The sequence below is a fragment of the Armigeres subalbatus genome, chromosome 2 (genome assembly GCF_024139115.2).
Source record: "Armigeres subalbatus isolate Guangzhou_Male chromosome 2, GZ_Asu_2, whole genome shotgun sequence".
In the NCBI taxonomy this organism is placed as follows: domain Eukaryota; kingdom Metazoa; phylum Arthropoda; class Insecta; order Diptera; family Culicidae; genus Armigeres; species Armigeres subalbatus.
Window position 1 is genome coordinate 259,876,671 of NC_085140.1, and position 15,762 is coordinate 259,892,432.

General features: G+C 39.6%; 1 protein-coding gene across 1 annotated transcript in view; it reads left to right on the forward strand.

Moving 5' to 3' along the window:
* Positions 1 to 8,730: 8,730 nt before the first annotated feature.
* LOC134212145 (protein numb) overlaps positions 8,731 to 15,762 on the forward strand; it is a 248,052-nt gene continuing 241,020 nt past the window's right edge. The window contains exon 1 of the mRNA XM_062689742.1: positions 8,731 to 9,650. The gene's annotated coding sequence lies outside the window, so the exon portion shown is untranslated. The remainder of the gene's footprint in view (positions 9,651 to 15,762) is intronic.

The following is a 15,762-nucleotide window of genomic DNA, read 5'->3' on the forward strand; positions in this document are numbered from 1 at the left end:
CGATATTAGCGTCACAATATGTCACATAATGTCGGAGAAGTGCCGTCCATCAATCAGAAGGTCGATTTGTGATTCTGCCTGCATTGGTGATCTCCAGGTGTACCGATACGGAAGGCTGTGTTGGAAGTAGGTGCTGCGGATGGTCATATTCTTGGAGGCGGCTTTTATGACTTTCTAACGCATTGCATTGTATTTCCATTGCAGTTCAATAATAAATAACTAATATTGAATTGTAATGATAACATTCCTTCTCACAAAAGATTATATGAGTTGTTTTATGAGTTAGGAAATTTGCCCCGTGGGCACATTATGCATTGCCACCTTCAAATGTTATGGTTTTGGTCTTGCTATGGGCCAAGAAGCTCTTTTAATTAATGTTTGTCAAATATCCCGGATACTTCATCAATAGCCTTATTCTCCGAATAGAGTTATGTAAGATAAGTGGAATGAGAGCATATTTCGAGTGCGGAGAGAGTTAAACCTGTTCTTCGAGAAGGGAGATAATTAACTTTAAAAATAGGTAATTTACTTTGATTGAAATTAGTAAGAGTTAGTAAGTAATGCGTTACAGTTCCTCTCCACACTTCGATATTTAAGAACCATCGTGGTAGGGAGAGATCGAGGAAAGGAAGGAAAGTTGAAATGGGTTTAAGATCCAGAAAAGGCTCGTTGCTATGAAAAACGACAACAAAGCAAATGTCGTTTCCTGTTGTGTTTGTTTTTGTCCAAAAATGGTCTAAGGGTAAAAGTTCCGATAGTCGTAGGTGTTCCTATAGTTGCGGTAGTACGATTTGCAGGGAGTCAACAAACTAAACGCAGTAACCCACATCACTAGTCAATTAGTTGACCTGTCATAACACGATAGAGACAAAAACAACATCGGAATTCCATTTAAACTGGTAAAGTATCTTTAAAAACTTGTTTTTTTGTGATCGATTGGCCAACTAATGATTATTTAAATTAGTCAGTAAATCAGTGAACATAACACAAGTGTTATATCTGTTTGTCTGTGCTATTGCTATCTGTCATAATGTGTACGAAACGAGGCCGCCATTCTCCTTTTCAGTTCATCACATTAAAATTAAGGAACTGTCAGACTGTGCAGGAAAAAAATGTAATCGCGTTTATGAAACATTCAAAAATTATTTTGGATATTAAACGGATCTGGTAATACAAATTTAAAATATCTGTACATACAGATCGTGATTGAAAAAATCTGTATATCTGTATTACAGATTCTGTGTTCGAAAACTAGTGGAAAATCTGTATAAATACAGATTATTCTGTGTTTTTGGCATCCCTGTTCAATATCGTTGTCTCCGTATCGCGTTGGGCTGTTTGAACTCGACTTATACAATTAGTTTGGAGGTACTTGCGGGAGTACTTCCTTTAATAGATCGCCTCGCGGAATTGTCGATAGGTTCCTCATTCGGTGTGAGGTTTCGAATCCATTGGTAATTGAGAATTTTGAGAAGCTAATTGAATAGAACTTCCAATCAAAGTTTATGACACTGTACCAATAGTACATGAGCCTGGAGATTGGCCCTCCCTCGAATGTTCCCAATCGTAGTTGCTTGTTAGACTCTTCCAGTTCTACTGTAGTTTTTGATCTGACCATGAGACAAGAGATCCATGGGATACCAGATCCGCACCGATCGGAGTGCATACCATCAATTTTTTCTCTCTCCCTTCTGTTAAATACTTCAATTTCACGGATAGTCTCAGTTCCTTTGAGGCAATTCGTTAATGAGGCCGGTGCAGCACTCACCGTATCTCCTGAGTGAAATACGAACCACATTGAGTGCTCTATCGAATCGTTTGTACACCATCACCTTTGCATGGCTCCCTTCACATTTGCCCAATTCCGGGTAATGAGAAAGCGGATTTACTTGCCAAGGTGGGCGCTATGGACGCTATATACGAGCGTCAAATCGTCTTTAATGAATATTTCACAATTGTTCGTCAACAGGTCTTGTTCGATTGGCAGAAAAAAATGGGATGAAGGAGATTTGGGGATTTATTCTCCCGCATGTATTGAAGAAACCCTCGTTCAAGGGGTTGGAGAAAGTTTGGAGACTTCATTAAAATGGTGTGTCGTCTAATGTCCAACCATTACTCATCAAACGCGCATTCCTATCGATTAGGGCTCGCAGACAGTAATCAATGCAGCTGCGGTGTAGGCTATCAAGACATCAACCACGTAGTCTGGAACTGTCCCGAATACGGATTTGCCAGGTCCGATTTATGTGTATCCCTCCGGGCCCAAGGCAAATCAGAAAAGGAGAATATTAGAGCTGTGCTGGGTAAGCTTGACCTTGACTACATGGCCCTGGTATATAACTTTTTGAAACGTATAAATGTGTCAGTTTAATTCCCCTGTCTTTCGTTGGGACATGTTCACCTCGCCCACACCCACTCCGCTCGTCAAAAACGCTTTGTTTGTATCTTTACAGTTCGTCCTCTGTCAGCAGTGAGAATAGCACAGCAACGCTGCTCAAGAACAACGTTATAGATCCTAGGCCCCTTTCCTTCCTATTTTTTGTAATCCTTTTTGTAATCCTTATCCTTAACCTACAAACATTTCAACCAAGTTATGGCTCCGTTATGCTCCGTAGTACTTTTTTCATAACATCTAGAATCTTATTTCATAAAGAAATCAAATTTGGAATATTTTTCTGTCAATTTATTGTGTTCTACAAGAGAATTTCAATGTCACCCCCTCTGAGGGGTGAGAATAGGCCAATTTTGAACTATGTACCATTTAGAAGAATTTGCCTTACTTATTATTTTTTTTCTCCACACAGTGGTAAATTTATTATTCAAGATCGCATCAAAATGATATTATTCGATTCCAAGGTTAACTACCAGAGCATTATAACATTTCCTTGGAAATATCATATTTCGGCCTATTGTCACCCCCACTGACGGTAATGAAATTACGAGCTTTGACAAAGTTTTTCCAGCGAATGTAAAATTATCACATTGCCAATGACAACAACATTGTCCTATCTTGTAAATGCTGTGACAAATTCAACTCGCAACAAGCGTTTGTACCAAACTGCAACATAATAGGACAATGATCGCCTGCCGCGCATTTAGAAAAATTGATCGGTTTGCGATGATGTTTACGGTTGAAAATGTACCAATGATCAATCTTCAGGCATAAACATATCCATCCGTTGACATGATTTTTGCTGTACTTCTCATATATACAAACTATCTCAATTCGAAAAGTTAAGGACATTTACCTCGCCATATTTGTTGTATGTTGTTATCCACCATCCGTCTTGAGTTTTGCTTTGCATATGGTTCCACCCAACAGTATAGTCAAATTTAATGATCATTCTGTGTTCAATGCACTGCTATATGATGGGCCGAACAATTGTCTCGCCAAATTTGTTGCAGATAAAATGGAAAGTACATTGTTTTTATCCTCTGCAGATTTACTGTAACACGGTAGATCACTTTGACGTAGTGTGTTGCGGTGTAAGATCTACCAAACAGAGCCCTAGCCTAATCCATTTTTCTAGCTAGGGCAATAAGTTGTGGTAATTAAGGATTCATCGTATTTAGTCCTCGCTACCAACAGCAGTCTCAGAAATAAAACATAATTAATGTTACCTTGCAGACAGTTGAAAGACTCGAATTCCTCTTGTTTGAGGCTAAACTGTATGCAGCGGAAACAACTTTTCAAGCAATTAGTTTAAAAAACCTCGGTACCCGGTCCTAGGCTGAACTGACTGCTGGAAAAATTGAGTTAGGGGTTTAAATACGTACTAACTCTTCTTGAACTGGTGAACAATGGTAGTGAGAGGAACACACGGAAGTTCTTATTACTGAACAAATTCTCTTGCGTGAAATGGTCTTGTAGACAGAGCTAAATCCCGGGTTTTAAGAGTTTCACTGGTGATATTCTAGAAGCAAGACAAGGATGTGTGGTATTACTGTTCTGTTTTCTCAAGAAAGGATTGATTTCCTATTGATAAGGGGCGCGCCTTCAATGGGATTGCTTTCTATGAAGGGTCTAAATAGCGGGACCTTGTCATGGTGGTCTTGAGAAAACAAAACAACAACTGTTTCGAAACCGATACTGCATTGCTTCTCAATAGCACTGGAGTAATTCGACATGCACTTAAACACTAAGGATCTGTCTCATTTGGAGAATTAAACTTAAAAGTGACAGTTTGAAAATTAAAAAATCACCCCGTTATAAGAATGGCTGGTGCTACCCAGCAATTCCAATAGGACATCGATGGAAAATGATTCGATATCTGTCAAAAGTAATCTTGCTCTGCGAGCAGGGTTATTCGATAATTATTGAAATGTCACTTTTAAGTTTAATTTCAGTTTAATTATCCAATTAAGACAGATCCTAAGGATACGGGTAACGCTACAATAGATCTAATAATTGGTCGCAGTGGCACACGCGAACAGAAAAAAAAATCCTCTGCAGATGAGGAAAGATGTTATCGCTACTCTTTTTTTTTTGCTTGTTTTTTTTGCATTTTTCAGCGACAAGTACACTCCTTGGTGAAGACACAAACCAGTGTATGCTGTAAAGTGGTAAAAATAAATTTTTCATCTCACTTTTAGGGGGATTGATCCTTACTGGAGTAACACCACGTAACACATTAAATTTTGTTATAGACCTGGAAAACCTGGAATTATCAGGGAATTAATATCAACCTGGAAAAATCAGGGAATGCTTGGGTGGGGCAATCAGGGAAATCGGCTAAAGAGAAAATGAACATGTCGGATTCATATCGTTTGCTCAAAGGTTTAAATGAGGTGTCGTAAGTACACATCCTAATTCAAGAATAAATAGGACATATGTCATAGGACTATGAGCCAAAATCAAGCTGTAAAACTATTTTCCTCACAATTTAGCTTAGCTTATTCTAACTGAACATGCTTCAGAGTTTTTTTTAATTCAAGACCAATAACGATGCTGGCCACGTCCTCACAGTCAATTAGGATAAGGGGAGGAAAATTAGTTCGACACTCATTGCTATAAGAGACCGAGGAATCCTCTGCATCTCCATGAGCGCACTGGAAAGGAATAGTATGTTAGTTGGGAAGGAAATCTATTGGAAATCGCCTTGGTAAGCGACTAATTATTTGTTTTGACAACGCCATATTCATGATAATAAAAAGACGGAAAAGCAACGCGTGTCTAACGTATTTTCCCGAAGACTGATTCGATGTCTTAACTACTTCGCGACAATTAAAACATTCACTGTACTTACTTGCTTATGGCTACTGCAAACTATTGAAGATCGCGCTTGTTTCGACTAGCAAACAGTTTTCCTCACAACTGAAGAAAAAACAGCCCATTTTCTGAATAAATTTTGGAAAGTTATCCTAGATGTAAGATTCCTTACACACTTAAAATAAATTGCCGAATTCGGTAAAATTTTACCGAAATCACAACAGCAGAACTGTTCGGTAAATAATTTTACTGATTTTCGGTGATTTTGACAGTTGAACAATGGAGAAAATTACAAAAAATCTGTAAAATAATTACCGAACAAATCTGCTGTTGAGATTTCGGTAAAATTTACCGAATACTGTGAAATGAGTTTAGTGTGTAAGATTTTTATCTTCAGCGGATCCACATTTGTTTTGATGCTAATATATCCAAGATGGACTATTTAAACACTACCACAACATTAGGACATGCCACAACGATAGGACCTTTTACCCTATATCTTAATTCAAATATAAATAACATTGTCCACGCCATGTATGACATAAAACCATGAAATCTTCTTCTAAAGGTAATGTATTCCGCGTCTGGAAAATCTGGAAAAATCAGGGAATTTTTATTTCGAAAATTAGTCACCTGCCTGGTTTCTGTAACTTATATAGGACCGAATCTATATAAGACCGAATCTAGCCAGTTGAATCTGAAGTTGCTGCAATTCAATCATTCCGAATTGTTCTGCTAGGATAAACTGAATTCCTCCGAAAAGCGCTTTAACTTACTGATAAAATCATTAATTTGAATTAATTTGAGTACCCTCATCTGGGGGGAAGATGATAATTTTTCAGACAATACATGCAATAACAATGTGTGTTTACATTTTAAATCGAAACAAATATTTTCAAAACATGTTCTGCTATACGTTGCAATAATCAACAAATTTAGTTTCCTGAAATGCATTCGCATTTTTTAAAATAAATTAATTTATCAGGCATTTTTTGAGTAATCTAGTTTGGGGTGAAGTTGATCAAGACAACTCTACTAAAAGCATTATGACCTAGCCGTCAAAATACACTAGGTTATTTGTATGAATGTTGAATTAACTACGTAAATAAGTCTAAGAAGTCAATATTTGAAACGAAAATAGCGTCAGTTATGACTATCTCTCTCTTTCATCCACGAAATATACTTTCATGATTGTAGCTTGAGCTTGAGCTTGATTGACTGCTCGTAGTTGCTACTCCATTATGACCAGATCAGCTGTTCTTGCACAGGGAACCAACAGATGTTTGCTTGGGACTAGCACACATCTTCAATGTACAAGTACTGGTGATCTCATTTGTTAGGTCATACTGGCGCCTGCCACGTCAGAATGCAAGTCAATGTAGGGAGGGGAGGAAATGATGATGCAATCACTCGCCCACTGCAAGCCGAATATACCTCTGCACTTGCCACGAGTTCATGCGGAATTTGTTGGAATTTCTGGGTTAGGTTGGAGAGGCAGAGGTCCGTCTTGGTTAACGAGCTGCCAATGTGATAGATAGGAGAAGGTAACTCATGGAATTTCTAATTGGATGTAGGAAACGAGCTCTATAGTTCATTTCCAATTCTAGCAGATTACTGATAGAATACTCAAGTTGAAGGTATAGAAATAGTATGGAAGTCCATTTCCAGTTCTAGCGATTGCTAGAACATGAGAAATAAAGAGAAAGATACAAAGTAGGAGAATGGAACGGACCTGGGATTGAACCCACGACCTCCTGCGTATGAGGCAGAAGCAGTAGCCATATGACTACCAAGCCCGCTTCGAAACAAGAGAGATCACGCACTGAACTGATTAATTTTATTACCGGCCGCGCAATGCAGAACACAATAATTCGCCCGACCACGCGATCGTTCTGCTGTCCGAAACATGATAGAACACGCACTGAACTGATTAATTTTATTACCGGCCGCGCAATGCAGAACACAATAATTCGGCTGACCGCGCGATCGTTCTGCTATCCGAAACAAGAGAGATCACGCACTGAACTCCGAAATATACTTTCATGATTGTAATCGAAAAACTCGGATTTTCTACCCAGCGGTTACATTACTTGAACGGATAATATGGTTGATCTATTAAACTACCGTTTCATAAAAAATATTAGGCACATTTGACTGTCACATCAAATGATCTCGCTCCAATGATCAGCTTCCCCCCATATGACGGTACTGCAATCAAAAGCTTTCATACTGGTCTGTCGATGGCAATATTCAAATTAATTCATGAAAAAAATGATACTTTGGTCCTTTTGAAAAGTTAAACGAGAAATGTCTGGAAGACACTATTAAGTTAAGTCGTATAATAAAACAACAATTGACGTCGGCTTTGTACATTTGCACGTGGAGGCGCATGGTTCATCGTATATTAGAATCCCGTATTTGGTACTTTTTTAATTGCGCAAGCAATTCAAGTAGAAATTTTGAATAGTTTTGTCTCAGGAGGTGGAGCCACTTCCTGTGGAAGCATTAGTTTTTTCTAGGACATATTCCCTTTCATTGTTTCGTATAAAACTACTTCACACTCAGTTTTTATTTCTGCAGCTAGGCAAAATTCGTACCGTCGCAAAATAAAGAACTGATATTCCGGCGTAAATGAAGTTTATTAGCTGATTCGAAGGAATAGTTTGCTGAGTTTCAGCAATGAAAAGTCGGTTTGACAGAAACATCGACAAAAATATGTTTGTTGAGTATTTGACATGCACATCTCGGCGAATGTTCTTGGTAAAAAATTAAGTTTGTGAAAATACAGAAAACTTCCCAAAAACTTAATTTCAAGATTAAGTGAGAGTTATTAATTCATTCAAACTATCTAGTATAAACCATTTCCTAACACGAGATTACCAAACGAGGTAGATTTTAAGCCTCCGTCATATCTACTCAGTAACCACTCGAAGTATCTAACTCGGCAAGCATTGTTCGATGAGCGTCGGCTTTTAAGACATTTATGCCAACACCCATCAAACTGCTTGTCGAATGTGGTGAGAAAATGGCACACACTGGCTGCCTGCTCTCGTGACTATTCGCAATCGATGACCATGCGGCGCGCTTCTGCCCCATTGCCAGTCGACCGCAACGCCTGCCTGCTGCTTCTCTAGGGTGATTGCCTGCCGACACGACCGAGTGCTGGAAAATCTCCCAACACCTCCCACATTAGCAAACTACGGCTAAGTGTCATCACCGTGGAAAACTGAGAGGTGGCGAGAGAAAAAGTATCCGTGAGCGGATTGAGACTGGGAGAGCAATACGGAGACTAATGCGTAGGGGAGAGTGGTACTAAACGGATTTAAACAGGGTTTCTTGTGGGTGTTGTTCGACCACACGAGATCATTTAGTATCACGCTCCCTTGCGTCAGTGGAGCATAATCCATACGCCACATCGCCTATGACGTCCGATGTTCTCCGCGAGAGAACATAAAACATGCCTTCGAAGGTATAAGATTTTCCTGCATGCTTACTGGCTCAGAAAATCGCGACTAGTGAAGATGGTCGAAAAACTACGTCCGTGAAAATGCAGTTTTCTGTTCTGGTGTTTCACTGGTTCTCATTTTGCGCCCCGAGAGTGCACTCCTTAGACCTATTGTAGAGTGTCGTGATGTGTGCTTTAAGTGTTTATATGTGGGTTCTGATGTAGGCAAACGTTTTCAGCTCTCCAGCAGAGAAGTCGTCTTCTTTCTAGTACGCCTTTGAATCGGTGCTTTTCTCATTCAATCCGTGTGTGCAAGTGTTATGTGTGGAAAAATCCGACTGCAGCGTTGATTACCGCAAAAACAGTGAAATTGATAGAAGGCAATCGTTGGGTGGGCTCTGTTGTTGTGCAATCATAGGCATCGAGAAGTCCAAAGTGCGTCGATCTGTAGCGAAGAAAGATGCTCTGCTTGAGAGCCGTTGTGCATGAGCGGTAAAGTGCAAAATTAACCGGGTGGTGTTCCATGGATTTTCTTTTTGTGTGGAAAGTTAGACTTCCACCGACGAAAAACAAATCCGTATAGAAGACCCGTAATTACGCTGACATATAATCGGTAGTTCATGTTTCACGATTGTTACGTTGAATTAAACGTTAAAGAGCTAGTGAACGTGTAAGAAAAGCTCCTAGAGATAAAAGGAAAATTGTAACCTTTGTGTTTTGTTTTCGGAGAAGTCGACGGTGTTACATAAAAGGTCATCATTCGCGTATGACATATCCAGTGTGAAGTAAGTTCTATGATTGGTGGAAACACACTCCGAGTAAATCCAGTCAGTGCATATCATAGCAGTTGCACATTCCAGACGGGGTCGAACCACGGAACAAACAAAACACACTGTGAAGAGGATTAATAATTGAGGATTATATCAGATTGCGGTTGCTCATAAAACCAGTGACTGATAACAAAGCAACACATCAGGGTAATCGATAAGTTTAACGGTAAGTGCTTTTTGTTGATTATTTCCAATGCAGGCATCAGTCGCAAAAATAGAGTTGTTTGATATAAACTTATTTCTATTACTAACTTTTCAGCTGTTGAACGATGTACGGGATTTTGGGTTTATTTCATTCACAGGAACATTCAATTTGTATATTTCAAATTGCTTCATATTATACTGTGTTTTGTTCCATTTTGATAAGAATATCTTTAATTGATTTTTAATCACTAAAAGTAATTTTGTTATTTATTTACTGTGTGAATGGTTTGAGGGCAGTACCTACGAGAAAATGCTAAGTTCTCATGGTTTCAAAACTGAAAAGGATCAATAACGGCATATGCAAGTGCTTGAGGATGTAGGAGAAAAGATCGTGATTAGGTGATACTATCACTTCGAAAACGCGTTTGTCCGATAAGAAATGGTCATATTCTGTCGCGCGATAATATCTTCGTTAATTCTAAAATAATGGTAATTTTGCATGTAATTTTGAATTGGAAATAAGCGGCACAATTTAACTTTTCCTAATAGTAAAATAAGATTGTTATCACAGAGACTTGATCATTTCCTAGAAAGCAATTCGTTAGACGTATCACGTATTTAATATTTGAAATTAGACTTATTTCACTAAGGTCGATAAAATATGTCTCGCATCGATTTTTTTTCGAAAATATTAATGTGGGGGAGCATAAATAACCCTACCTTGTTTTTGGCCCGCCTATCGCCAGTATATCGGCAGCACGCACATCTTCCTTGATTGCAAATAGCCTGCTGGTCTCTTCCGACATACGCACTACATATCCAGCCCTTTGTAATCGGTCGTATTTTATCAGTCTGCCGATGTCTGCATTTTTGTACACTTGGTACAACACGTGGGTCATGCGTCTGCGCCATTCACCATTTTCCACCACGCCGCCAAGTATTGAACGCAGTGTTTTCTGCTCAAACAATTCCAGAATTCTATAGTCTGCATCTTGAAACATCCATGCTTCATGGCCGTTCAGGGCGACTGGATGAATCAACAATGTATACAGAGCTAGTTTTGTCCGTGTCTGTGAGCTACGCAAACCGTAGAAAGTGCTACTTGCAGCCGCAAGACTTTTTTTGCACCTCGCGGCTAACGTCATTATCACATGTAACGAGTGTTTCAAGATATATGAATTCGTCGACAACCTCAAATCGCATCCCATCCAATTTTCACCTCGGGACTAACACCGTATAAACTGCCATGTTCTCTGTTAGCCACCAGGTATTTAGTTTTGACAGAGTTTGTGATCAGTTCTGTTCTTTTGGTCTCTCATTTAAAAGGCACGAAAGCCTGTTCCACTGCTCTGCGATCTATACCAATTGTTGAGAGGGTTTGTTATTAGTAAAACTGCACTGATGTGAGTTTATTAGACAGAAGTAGATAATTTGGTTGGGAAGAAAGGTCGTTTCTGGGCGCGAATTGAATACCGAATTGTAAGTTAATTAGAAAATAAGATTGTACATATATAGAGAATAATAAATTTGATTTCAGCATTGAAGCTGCTTACCATGAAATCTGCTAGAAATAGTTGGTTGGTTGCGCTCAAAATCACAATTCCCAACACCAATGATGTCGAGATCATCCGCAGAACTAATATGCAAGTAAGACTTGTTGATAATGTTTTCGTTTTTTGCACACCAGATTTTCGAACTGCACCTTCCAGAGCTATGTTGAATAGCAGATTAGAGAGCATATCGTCCTGCTCCAATCCATCTAACGTCACGAACGAATCAGATGTCTCACCATATATCCTGACGCTTGATTTCCATCCTGGATCGCTTGGACGCTTGGATCCATCCTGCGTCACACAAATCAGCCTAATAAGCTTTGCCAGAAAGCCATTTTCTAGCATACTAACCATACTGACCTGACGTATACTGACCTTAATCTACAATCGGATGATGAGTCCGCAAGTTGTATTATCGGAATTTATCAAGGATTTGTTGCAGAGTAAACATCTGGTCCGTGTTGATCGCCCTTCTCAAAAACCGCTTTGATAATCGTCTCCGCGAACGGACGCAGTTTGCTAAAGATAATTCGGGAGATTTCCTTGCCTCGATAATTAGCACAATCAAGGTTGTGTCCTTTCTTGTAGAAGCCTGCTCGAAGGCATTTCTTCTCCCTCCCAAATCATTTCAATCGCTTGGCTGATTTTTCGTTCGACTGGTCACTTCCGAGTTCTCGTTGCTCGGCCGGGACTTCCTCCTTCCGAGCTGTCTTACCGTTCTTTAGCTTTTGAACCGCCTTAGCCACTTCGTCTAGGATGGATGGTGTAGGGAAGGATTAGGATTAAAATAAAAAAATAAAAACAAAATATATATACAAATATATATATATATATAAGTCATAAAGTAACTTTCGTAAAACGAATGTTAAAACAATTGATATGAATAAACAATTTCAATATACGGTAGTTGGTGATTCACAGGAAGTATGAGTCATTGATCGCAGTGGGTACGATGTATTAAAAATGGCATATTTTAATGATGATTGATAAATAAGTAGATTTCAGTAGGCGTAGGATATTTGAAAAAAAAAAAAAATATGGTGTGAATGAACCGGAAAGAGATGAAAGGAATTCAAATCGCAGCAGGCGCAGTAGATTTTGAATGAATAAATCCCATCTCTTGAAAATGGGATTTGGATATGAATGGGCTTGGTTGAAGATAAATTGATTGATCGCAGAGTTGAATCAGTTTGGTGGAAAAAATCAAGTGAAATAAACGTGTTTCTGAGTAGTATAAAAAAGGCAAAATTTCATATTAAACAATTAGGCACAATAAAATTGATAGTCACGACAGGGAGCTCAACTGATTATCCATCATACTAAATGCTGATTCTGTTTGTGCCATCTCTGTCCGATTGTCCATTCAACAAAAACTCAAAGCCACCCCTGCTCGGTCGGTCAACTGATTTTCGTCATTGATCATGATAGGTGCCGCTGCACTTTTCTTGCTCATGGTTGATCGTTTTGTAGAACGTCACGTCGTTTCTGGCAAAGCTTTTTTCTGCCTCTGAGAGTAATTTTTGACGTGGAGTTTTTTTTTTATCAGCTGCCCTCAGTTCTGGTTTGGTCTGATTTTCTCATTTGTAGCTCTTTAGCACTCCACATCAAATCAGCCAAACCACTCCACAATAAAACGGGCGGCTACCTTTTGAAGTCAGGAAGTTTGATATGCCGCATGATGAAACTTGAACCGGTACTCGGTAAAACCGATTACCGGTTCTAAACGGCTCAAATACGGTCTAGGAAGTACAAAACTACCATAGATTGTCATTACTTATGACATCATAAGGTTTGATGTGTTGCATGATGGTATTAGCCTATTTCTGTAAAGTGACCCTGTACCACCTTCCAGCGGAACGTCCCGAATTCGGAATACAGACCATATTTAGGACCAATCAGATTCTGGAACACATTTGGCATAGTTTGTGCGTCGTTTCCAATCAAAATATCTAAAGCAGCGGTTCTCAACCTTTTTCTTGAGAGGTACCCCTTCGATATTTTGCATTAATTTTTTACTGTAAATGAAAATAAGCGTAGATAAGATATATGAAAAACGGACCTGAAACTAACGGGATATATGGCTCTCCCTCCATGAAGTTGGCTGAAATTTGCATTATTTGTGAAAAATTCAAATTCAAAGTAAATTTATTGAACAATTGGAGGCATCCGAGCCGGTATTATTCCTATTCTCTCGAAGTGAGTCTTCCGAGCATCTCAAAAGGAGGCTTCAGAGTCTCTTGTAAGGCCGCTGCCGAGCTATTTAAAAGGAAACTTCTGAGCTTCCTAAAAAAAGGTTTCTGAGCCTCTTGAAAATAGGCTTCTTATCCTCTTGAAAGTATGCCTCTTGAAAGAAGAATTCCGAGCCTCTTGAAGAGAAGCTTCCGAGCCTATTGAAAGTAGGCTGCCACGCGTTTTGAAAAGAGGCTTCCAAGCGAGAGTATTCGAGAGACGGGTGATTAGGACTATCTTTGGCGGCGTGCTAGAAGACGGTGTGTGGCGGTGAAGAATGAACCACAAGCTCGCACAGCTCTACGGCGAACCCAGTATCCAGAAGGTAGCCAAAACCGGAAGGTTACGATGGACAGGACATGTTGCAAGAGTGCCAGACAGCAACTCTGCAGAGATGGTGTACGCTTCCGATCCAGCAGAAACGAGACGGCGTGGAGCACCGCGCGCAAGGTGGGCAGACCAGGTGCAAAACGACTAGGCGAGCGTTGAGATCGAAATACGTATCTGTCGTACAATAAAGTAGTGGAGTTCAATGGAATTGTACAAACTCGTCTTATGACAAGTAAATACATTCCACTTAAAGTTTAAGTACAATAAAGGAGTGGAATTCAATGGAATTGTACAAACTCGTCTTATGACAAGTAAATACATTCTACTAAAAGCTTAAAATAATTTTCGTATCAAGAATTCCAAGCTTCTTGAAGGAAAGCTTCAGAACCTCTAAAAAAGAAGGCTTCCGAGTCGCTTGATAGCAGCCTTCAGACCTTCCTGAAAGGAGCCATCTGAGCCTCTTGAAAGAAGCTTTTCGACCCTCTTAAATAAAGACTTTTAAGCCTTTTGAAAGTAGGCTACCGCACATTATGAAAAGAAGCTTCCGAGCCTCTTGAAAGGCGGCTTTCGAGCCACTTAAAAGGAGGTTTCTGAGCATCTTGAAAGGACGCCTCTGATCCTCTTGAAAGTAGGCTTCAATGCCCCTTGCAAAAAAAAATTCCAAGCCTCTTCAAGGAAGGCTTCCGAACCTCTTGAAAGGAGACTGCCGAGCCTCTTGGAAGGATGCTTCTAAGCTTCTTGAAAGTAGGCTTCCGAGCAACTCAAAGGGAAGCTTTCGAGCCTCTTGTGAGGCGGTTTTCGGGTTACTTAGAAGGAGGCTTCTGAGCCTCTTGAAAGAAGGTTTCTGAGCCTCTTGAAAGAAAGCTTACGAGCCTCTTGAAAGGATGCTTTCGAACTTCTTGAAGAAGGCTTCCGAACCACTTGAAGAAGGTTTTCAAGCCTCTTGAAGGAAGCTTCCGAACCTCTTGAAAGTAAGCTTTTGAGACTCTTTGAGAAAGGAGGGTTCGAGCTGCTTAGAAAGCGTAGAAAGATGCTTGCAATTCTCTTGCGACGGAACAACTGAGTTTTTTCGAAAAAATTAAACCGTTATGCCTCTCAAATGAAGGCTTTCGTACCTTCAGCCTCTGATTGTTTTTTTTTTAATTTGTTCATTCAACGTTTTGTCCTTTTGATCTTTTGTCGCACAGCCCTTCATACACTGTGCTGGTTTTGGAGGGCAGGATTAAAAAAGCTTTGATTCACTAATCGCTATGCATATTATGTACAAGACAAAATTTAGAAATAACAAATTCTACAATTATCAAAACTTTTGTCAATAAGTTTTGATTGGAATTGTATTACATCCGCCATTACGCATTCTTGTCCGAGGTACCCCCTGGGGCCAGCGAAAGAGCCCCCTGGGGTGAGTGTACCCCAGGTTGAGAATCGCTGTAAAAATGATTTCCGAAATATACGTTCTGGAAAATGGACAAAAGCTAACACACATTAAAAATCCGAAAAATCTCCAGATAGAGGTATCAGGTATTAGAGACTTCGGTTCAGGGGGCACGATCACCTCATAGTCAGAGATTTGTGCCATCGCCTTCATTTACTCTCTCTTAATTTACCTGATGGGAAAGGTGGGTAGAAATGGAAATGAGGAAGAAAGAATTCAGGATAATAGGTGACGAACCTCAGAAAAGGGCAATAACCAGACTAGTTTGCATAAAAATCAGTGGTATTAGGTGGCAGTCCAATTGATGGATAATTCCAACAAATAGGGAAAAGTACATCTGATTTTCTGATTCTGATACTTGAATCTTATCAGAACATTAAATTCACGCAAGCCTTCCCTCGTATCCCAACTTAGGATTCCCAAGGAATGTTTAAGCAAATTTCATTTCGGTGTGCAGAATATGGTCCAATTAGGAATTTGTAACTCCCTGCCCTGGCATTGATAGCCGTGAGCTTGTCAACAATCCAGTTTTAACTTTCTTTATTGTCTGCTGAAAACCAGACAACATCAAACCTTAGGCCAGATTT